The following is a 9,707-nucleotide window of genomic DNA, read 5'->3' as shown; positions in this document are numbered from 1 at the left end:
ATTAAATAGCACTCTCAATTATATAGAATGCTCTATATGTACCACGATATGTACCACGAAATAGATACGTTGTGATTATCTATTGTTACAATCCTAATAGTCAAAGATCCTCTATAGATAATCTACACTTAATAGGGACAAATTTACCATTCTACCCTTCAATATATGTTATCCTTATAATATTTAGCTACCTATATATAATATTTCAATAAACTAATATAATTACTGAAATGAGATCTCAATCACTTATCTCTATTCAGCCAAGCTTGAAGGAAATCATCGTTTCACTTCTAAATTCTTATAGAAGCTATAGATTTCATATCTTTGATCAGCGCTGCCACTCAATTAAACTACCATGTTCCCAAGATGTAAATATTCGTCAGAACCATAGGTTAGCATCCACGAACAACTTGAAGAACATAAATAATACAACTAATTTGAACCTAACCATATCAGAATTAAGATCCATAGACCTAAGATCAACCATTGATATTGACTTAGAAAAATATAACATTAAGTTTATGATATCTTATCCAAGATCAATATCGGTCCCTTCCAATGTATACTCCATATATCCGATACTGGTAAACTTTGCCAATGCCCTTGAAAGGATGTAACACTTATCCAAGGTGTAAGTATACCTTATCGTCGATTATCATGCCAGTCTAAATCCAGCAAACTGAAAAATCATAGGAATTAAACTTTTGAACATATAATCATGATTATATTTCACTGTGCTGACGACACTATAATCATGAACAAATATATATATGTTCTGGACTTAATGGAATTTATACATTAAACATAATCATGAAATAAATCATGTGAACCATGCAACATAAAAGCAATTTTTGATCTTATATTAATTAGTAAATCTGATTATATTGAAATGGATTTTATTTAGGGCACAAAACCCAATAGGACTTCCCTACTCCCTTTCTATATTAGGTAGTTTGGGTAGCTAACTGCTTGGTTTTTTCTTCTTTTTATAGAAATCATGTCTTAGAAGATCCAACAAGATAAGGTTGAAATGGAAGAGGAAGTTCTAAAGCAAGAGGATGCTCTGAAACTAGTTCTTAATGATAGTCCATGGGAGATGACCAACATGTCAATAAGTTTAGAATTTATAGCTTAAGAAAGTACAAGACCCAACGAGGGCTCGAAAGTGTTCATAGATTGTACTAGAATAGGCTCTCCATTCACGAAGAAAAACCCAGTAGGTGTGCGGATGGAGGCTTCGGTATCTAGAGCTGTGCCCATGTAGAGATGGGTGCACACCTTTCGTTGAGGTGTTACTTTGCCAATTTATGTGCCGTAGTCGGAGTGGAACCGTTCCAATTCATCCCTCATGTATACCGTCTTTTGTCAGGATGGTATGTCCTTTGTGCTTAGCACAACAAATTTGCATCAATGCTGGAGGAGATCTTGTACTTCTACAAGATTAAATCCCAGTCCATGAGGGATCATAAGGAAAAGGTGGGTTTCTATAGGTTGGAGCACCATTCTAAGAGTGTAGCCTGCCTTATTAGATCCACGAAGTATACACATGACTTATGAGACTACTGTTGGAAATTATTTTACCAGGATCTTAGATCTACTCACAAGTATGTTGATTAACACCCTAATATGAACTTCTAAAACGATTATGAAATAAATGTTGGGTTTTATGCCCTAAATAAAACTCTGTTTCAATGTAATCCAGATTATTCTATATCAATAAAGTAACAGAAGTAATTTTTCATTCACTTGTGTATGTTTTGGTTCACTTAATCAATTGCTTGTCTATTTGATTTATAAATTCATCCAAACCCCTTTCACATACTTGAACATGTTTATTGTGTTGTCAACACAGTGGAAAATAAACATGACTATGTGAATAAAGTATTCCTAGATTTATCAGAACACTGGGTTTCACTGATATGACAATCTACAACAGAGTTTACTTACATTTGGAGAAATGTTATGCTCTTTCCAGAACATACGTTAAAGTAAAGCTCAGGTTGGATGCATGGAGTATGCATTGGAATGGACCGATATTGAACTTTGAATTAGATTTTGAAACTTACCGTAAACATCTATTCAATTCAATATCAGAAGTTGATCCTAGATCACATGATCTAAATCCTGATATGGTTAGGCTTAATTTCAAGAGTGTTATTCGTGTTCTTTGATTTGTTAGTTAAGCCTAAAACTTTAGTCTGGGCAATACATACATTTTGGGAACACGGTAGTGCGATTGAGTGGGAGCGCTAACATAAATATGGAGTCTATAGCTTCTATCTGGCGAATAGTAAGCAAAGGGTGATTTCCTTCGAGCTTAACCAAACGAGATAAATGATTGAGTACTCATTTCACTTAGTTGAAATATCATTTATACAGGGTTAAGTGTTTTAAGGATAAAATACATTGTAGGGTGTTACGGTAATCTAAGTCCCTTTACAGTGTAGATCATCCATATAGAGGATCATTGATCACATTAGGATTATAACAATGGATAACTAATAATGTGTCTATATGGTGGAACATATAGAGCATTCTATATACTGAGAGTGCAATTCTGAGTTCTATGTGTGGATTCAACGAAGAATTAATAAGTTAGTGAATTTAAGTGGTAAATTCAAGATCTGCTTATTGGAAGCTCGGATATATAGACCCATGGTCCCCTCACTAGTTGAGATGATATTACTTGTAGGACTCATTTAATTGATTTTAATTAATCAATTAAAAATTCTCAAGATAGACTTGTCAGTTTGAGAATTTAGCACTCATTAAGGGCAAAACAGTAAATAGAGATTTTGAAGGGCATATTTATTAATTAGGAAACTTTAATTAGTTTCATTATTAATAAAATAAATGATAATATATTATTTGATAATTATTTTTAATTATTAAGTAATTAGATTTATCATTAATATGGTTGAACAATGGAATTGGCAATATTTCACAAAAGGGAAACTATCAAGTGTAGGAAAAGGAAAGTTGGAAAAGAGGCAAGCCTTGTTTCCACATTGCCTAGGCCGGCCCCTTTACCTTCCTTTTCCCTTTGATTTTCTCAGTTCAAAATGTCAATCATAGCCCTTGGTGGTCTTCTATAAATAGAAGGCAAAGGCTTCAGATTTTAACATCTCTGTACAAGCTTTTCACAACATTATTCTGAAAGAATTTTCTCTCAGAAAATTCTCTCTGAGCCGCCACCCTCTCTCTCTCTATACCTTCACTGTTTCGAAATGTATGAGTGCTAGAGTAGTGCCCACACACATCAAGTAATACCTCAATCATAGTGAGGAAGGCTGTGTAGATTTCAGAGACAACAAAGAAGGACTTTCGGGCTCAGATCTTGATTATACTCTGCTACAGAAAGGAATCAAGGGTTAGAGATCTGAGTGGGAGGAGACATATATATATTCCGCTGCAATCACTGTAAGATTTCTGATACTCTTATGTGTTTAATTTCATATCGTTTTAGAAGTTCATATTTAGGTTGTTAAATCAACATACTTGTGAGTAGATCTAAGTTCCTGGTAAAATAACTTTCAACAACTGGCACCAGAGCCATGGTAATTGATTTGCTTGCAAGAAATTTGGACTTAAAACGATTTGCTTGTTTTTTGGATGGTATCATGTTGCTTTGAGTGTCATATTGATGTTTGAATGTTGTTTGTGAATTCTGGGAAAAATGGTTACTGTTTTTATTCTGTAATTATTTTTGTTGGATAGTGGAAAATTCTAAGCAATTTACCTTTTTACAGAACTCGATTTCGATTTAATTTGAATTAGTTATGAATTTTTGAAAATTGGAAAAATCGGGGTGACGAGCAACATGATCACGCGCGCGGAAGGGCTGCTTGCAGCCTCCCTGCGCCGTGATCTCTCGGTCATGCACCCAGATCCGCGCGCGGATGGCCATGCACAGCATGCCATCCGTACAGTTCATCCAATTTTCCAATTTTTTCGATTTTTCATGCTATTTCATGGAATTAAATTCCGATTTTTTGTGTAGTTTTGTATGTTGATTTTTGTTTTTCAAATTTCAAATCTAATTATCAGAAATAAATTAATTTTATTTTTAAAATTAATTTTAGATATTAGTGTAATTTGATTTTGAAAATAGGAAAAAATCAAGTTTTGCTTACCTTTTTCTTATTTCCTTTAAAATTTGATTATTTTATTTTTTTAAGGTCAGATATTAATTTTTTTTGGTAACTTGACCTTAATTAAAATAAGATCACAATAATCATGATAATTTTAAAAGAGGAAATAAGGTAATTTTGTTAACTTTTAAATTTTGTTATTTTTTAATTAAATTAAATTGTAAAACAAGAAAAGGGTATGTATTTACTTTTTTTTTTTTTCTATTTTATTATTTAATTTATTAAATAACATGAAATTTAAAAGGAAAGTTAGCAATTTATTTTGAAATGACATTTAGGTTACCCAAAACCTAATTTTTCAAAATGGTAGGTTTAATTTTATTTTTATTTTTCGAAATAAATGATTAAAATTAAATAAATCCTACATCCAACTATCCAAATCTAACCTTGTTGCAGGAGTATGTGTTTTAGATTGTTTGTAAGTTTTCTAAAACCTATTATTGCTTGATCTAAATTGCATTGGTTAACTTGATAATAGATCAGATGATCTAGTTTTAACCAAAGGTTCAATTGACGATAGATCAAGTAAATAATTTGTAACAGGTAATTTTTACAAACTTCTTTCATCTGTGTATGACTTAGCAACATGATAGGATCCATCCAAATGTGTATGCCTGTGTGAGCCTATATGTTTAATTTCTATTATAGATACATATAGGTGGTTGTTGCTAAATAAAATATCATAACTGATAGATTTTATTTAGGCTCATTTAGTTGTGAGCCTATTCAATTAATAACAGTTATTCATTGTAAGGTTAAATTCCTCTCTTTTGGGCCTTGTGTGAGAGTTGGGAGCCTTAGAAGTGGGTGCGACATACTGGACCCAGCTCCCCCTCACATGAATAACCCCAATTGTGAAGGCCCATTTGCCTGATTTGGATAACTGTGATAGGTTAATTATATTAGTTTGACCTAATAAAAGATTGATTAGCAACATAATTAATTTCATTGTTCCTTGAAATTAATTTAAGAAAAACATAGTTTGAATAGTCATATTCTGGAAAGCTATATGTATTTTTCTTGTTTTAATTAAATATGGAATTATAACCATATAAATTCTTTCTGAATCTTAATTTTATAATTTCATTAAATATTCCTATTTAAGTTGAGATTTAGTTAAATCTATCAAATCAACTTAGATTTGAATATTTTTGAATTTCCTATTATAAATTAAGTTGAGGAATTTTGGAAATTTGTTATTAAGATTCTTTAGATATTTTTTAAGTTGATATTTTCTAAATATGGGAACTTAAAATGGAATATCTTCTAAATTAAGTGGTTACTACTTAATTGGTAATATTTAATTGAGTCATTGTTTGAGGAATATTTTTAAGTTGGGTATTTAGATTTTCTAAACAACTTAAATAAGATATTTTTCAAAATTATTCCATTTTTGAAATTTAATTAAAGTTTTTACTTTAATTTGTAATATTTCATTATTGAGATATGGAATATAAATGATTAGACAAAATACATGTTTAAATAATGAGCTTTAATCAAAGAGAAATTCGATCTCCATTGTTGGTTTTACATAGCTATTGTTTTAGTGAGTAATCCTCCCTAATGGAGGAACGTTCATTAGCAAGTTAGCGCCGTTTAATCTCGAAAGATAAGTATTCTTATAGGTTTATTTATATGGTTCATGACCACCCTAATGGTGGCGACTATGTAAGACTTATAAGGATGCGAAACAATGGTAGAAGCTCATAAGATAGAATTACCTTGACTCTCGCCTAAACGGGACAACGCTGAATTCCAATCTTGATCGAATAAAAGGTTGCTACAATGTTTGACATTTTAGATGAATTGACAACTCTATTCAATGGATGATGCTTTGACTCTCGCCTAAACGGGACACTGTATCAGTTCGTTGGAAACCTTGGAAAATAAACTATGTTAGATTTAGTATTTTTATAACATAAGTGATTGTTTGTTTTCTGAACCTGTGTATGAATTTATAGAACCAAAACCTTACTTCTGTTTATTGATATGTTGTAGTGCCAATATGAATAACCCTCATCCCGATCCACTCCTAGTTAGTATCTTTGCAAAAGAACTCAATAGTGTGAAAATGCATCCTGGTAGTTGCATTAACTCGCACCTATTGTTGATGAATCTGAAATTCCAAAAGGCAAATCTACTATGAATTGATTTATCAAAGGAACAATGGGTGAAACTCATACTTTATAGTCTTCCTCAGGAGTATAATAGTTTTGTTCTATATTACTTATTGAACAATCCTAACTCCTCCGACATGGACAAACTCGAGTCTGAGTTGAGGGCCCATGAGCGGGATCTGATTGCAATGAGACCTGCTAGCATTGCAAGTTTTAATCAGAGGAAGAAGATTAAGCATGAGGGCTCCAACAAAGCTGCTTCTTCAAGTACAAATGTCAGACATCATGTTCTATGTGCGAATTGTAATGGAAAGGGACATAAAGAAGAATAATGTCCCAGGCTTCTAGACAATTCAAACGAAGGTGATGCTTTTGTATTTGAATCATGTGTTTTAGAGAACGATAAATCCTCGTGGATTGTTGATTCTGGATCTACTAACCATGTATGTTCTTCATTACAAACTCGCTTGAAACTTGGGAGAATCTTCACCCAGATGAGTTAAAGCTTAAAGTTGGAAATGGCGAGTTGGTATCAGTTAAAGAAAGAGGAACAGCCCGAATCAAGTTTAATTCTAAGAAGTTTTTACTTTTAGAGAATGTTTTATATATTCCTAATTTTAGTAGAAACTTGATTAGTGTTTCATGTTTACAGACACAATTTTATATATTGAATTTTTCGAGTTCAAATTGTTCAATTTCTCGTAATGGATTTCATATATGTGTTGCAAACATGGAACGAGGGCTTTATGTTTTAAGACCTGATACTCAAATCTCACTAAATACTGAACTTTTCAATGTAGCTAGACCTAGAAGCCTTAAGAGAAAAGAGATTGATAATGATGATCAAACTTATCTATGGCATTTACGTTTAGGTCATATAGGCTTTGATAGACTCAATAGGCTAACCAAAGACGGTCCATTGAAAAATGTCGTCTTAGGAGAGCCGCCACCGCGAGTCTTGCCTAGAAGGAAAAATGACCAAACGTTCTTTCTCTGCAAAGGGAGAGCGTGCCAAAGAACCCCTAGGGTTAGTACATTCAGATGTTTGCGGACCACTGAATGTAAAAGCCAGAGGAGGTTATGAGTATTTCGTCACTTTCATTGATGATTTCTCTAGATATAGTTTTCTTTACCTAATGCAAAAGAAATCTGAAACGTTTGAAAAGTTTCAGGAATTTCATGCTTTGGCTCAAAACCAATTAGGTAAAACATTAAAGATCTTGCGAACTGATAGGGGTGGAGAATATATGGATATGCAGTTCAAAGATCATTTAATTGAACTTGGAATTGAATCCCAATATACTGTCCCTAGCACTCCACGGCGAATGGAGTTGCAGAAAGAAGAAATCGCACTCTCTTAGAAATGGTTAGGTCTATGCTGAGTTACTCAACTCTGTCTACGTCCTTCTGGGGATATGCTATTCAAATGGCAAATGACATTTTAAATGTTGTTCCATCTAAAGCAGTCCCTAAGACACCCGTCGAACTATGGAATGGTCGCACACCTAGTTTGCGCCATTATAGGATTTGGGGGTGCCCTGCTCACGTCTTAAGAAAGAAAGAAAGCAAACTGGAATCGCGAACTGAGGTTTGCATGTTTGTCGGAAATTCTAAAGAGACTAGGGGTGGACTATTCTATAGTCACAAGGATAACAAAGTGTTTGTTTCTACAAATGCTACTTTCCTTGAAGATAACTATATGAAAGACAACAAACCGAAAAGTGAAATTGTATTAGAGGAAATGCTCACAGATACTGTTCCTTCAAATGTACCATCTTCTTCTACTCAAGAAGAGGAACATCCCACTCCTTCAGTTGTAGCAACTGAGAAAACTACTACTAAAGCTCCTGTTCAGAAAGTCACCGCTCCTCGTCGTAGTGGGAGGGTTTCAACGAAACCATCTCGTTATGGCTTGGATGGTGAAATCAATATGGTCGTTGGTAACGGTATTGATGACGACCCATTGACCTATAAACAGGCAATGGCAAGTCCGCAACGGAAGCGATGGTCAGCCGGTATGGATTCAGAAATGGATTCCATGAAGAAGAACAAAGTCTGGGAATATGTAGAACCACCTGAAGATTTTCGTCCAATTGGATGTAAATGGGTCTACAAGAAGAAAAGAGGTGCTGGAGGCGAAGTCGAAACTTTCAAAGCTAGACTGGTCGCCAAGGGTTATACCCAAAGAGAAGGTGTGGACTATGAGGAAACTTTTAGTCCTGTTGCCATGCTCAAATCCATCCGAATTCTTCTCTCCATAGCTGCCGCTTTAGATTATGAAATCTGGCAAATGGATGTCAAGACAGCCTTTCTTAATGGGCTTCTTGAAGAAACCATCTATATGGAGCAACCCGAAGGTTATGTTCTTCACAGGCGGGGGAGAATAAAGTTTGCAAATTAAATAGGTCCATATATGGGCTTAAGCAAGCTTCTCGCTCATGGAACAAAAGGTTTGATGAGATCATCAAGACCTACGGCTTTCATCAGAATGAAGATGAACCTTGTGTTTACCAACTCAAGGAAAACCAAGTAGTAGTATTCCTGGTCCTTTATGTTGATGACATTTTGATCATTGGAAACAATGTCAAGAAAATGACTCACATCAAGGAATGGCTTGACACTCAATTCGACATGAAAGACTTGGGTGAGGCAGCCTATGTTCTTGGTATTCGCATTGTCGAAACCGAAGAACGGATCCCTTGCTCTCTCTCAAACAAACCTTACATTGACAAAGTTCTTGAGAGATTTTCCATGACCAATACCAAAGGGGCAAACATGCCCTCTAGACATGGTATCCGTCTATCTAAGGAACAGTGTCCTACTGATCCTCAAGAGATAGAAGACATGGCAAAAATTCCTTATGCTTCTGCAATTGGGAGTCAGATGTATGCTATGCTATGCACTAGACCTGACATCTGCTATGCAGTTGGAATCGTGAGCAGGTATCAGTCAAATCCAGGAAGGGTACATTGGAACGCGGTTAAGTATATTTTGAAATACTTAAAGAGTACAAGAGATTATGTATTAGTCTACAAGGGTGGTGCTTTGAATCCCTTAGGCTATACAGACTCAGATTTCCAGGGATGTCTTGAAGACAGGAAATCTACATCTGGGATGGTGTTTACTCTTGGGGGTGGAGCAGTGGTTTGGAGAAGTGCTAAACAAACTGCGATTTCGGATTCTACCATGGAGGCAGAATACATAGGCACCGAAGCAAACGGCTAAAGAGGTTGTACGGCTTAGGAAGTTCTTCACCAGTCTTGGTGTAGTTCCTGGAATGGAAAGGCCTCTAGTCCTGCTTTGTGATAACACTGGAGCTATAGCCAACAGTAAGGAACCTCAGAGCCACAAGAGAAGTAAGCACATAGAAAGAAAGTATCATATTATCAGAGAATATGTGGCAAGAGGGGATGTACTGGTGGAGAAAGTGGATACGCAG

Source organism: Cannabis sativa, chromosome 2, assembly GCF_029168945.1.
Source record: "Cannabis sativa cultivar Pink pepper isolate KNU-18-1 chromosome 2, ASM2916894v1, whole genome shotgun sequence".
Classification (NCBI taxonomy): Eukaryota; Viridiplantae; Streptophyta; class Magnoliopsida; order Rosales; family Cannabaceae; genus Cannabis; species Cannabis sativa.
Note: the sequence above shows the minus strand (reverse complement) of the source record.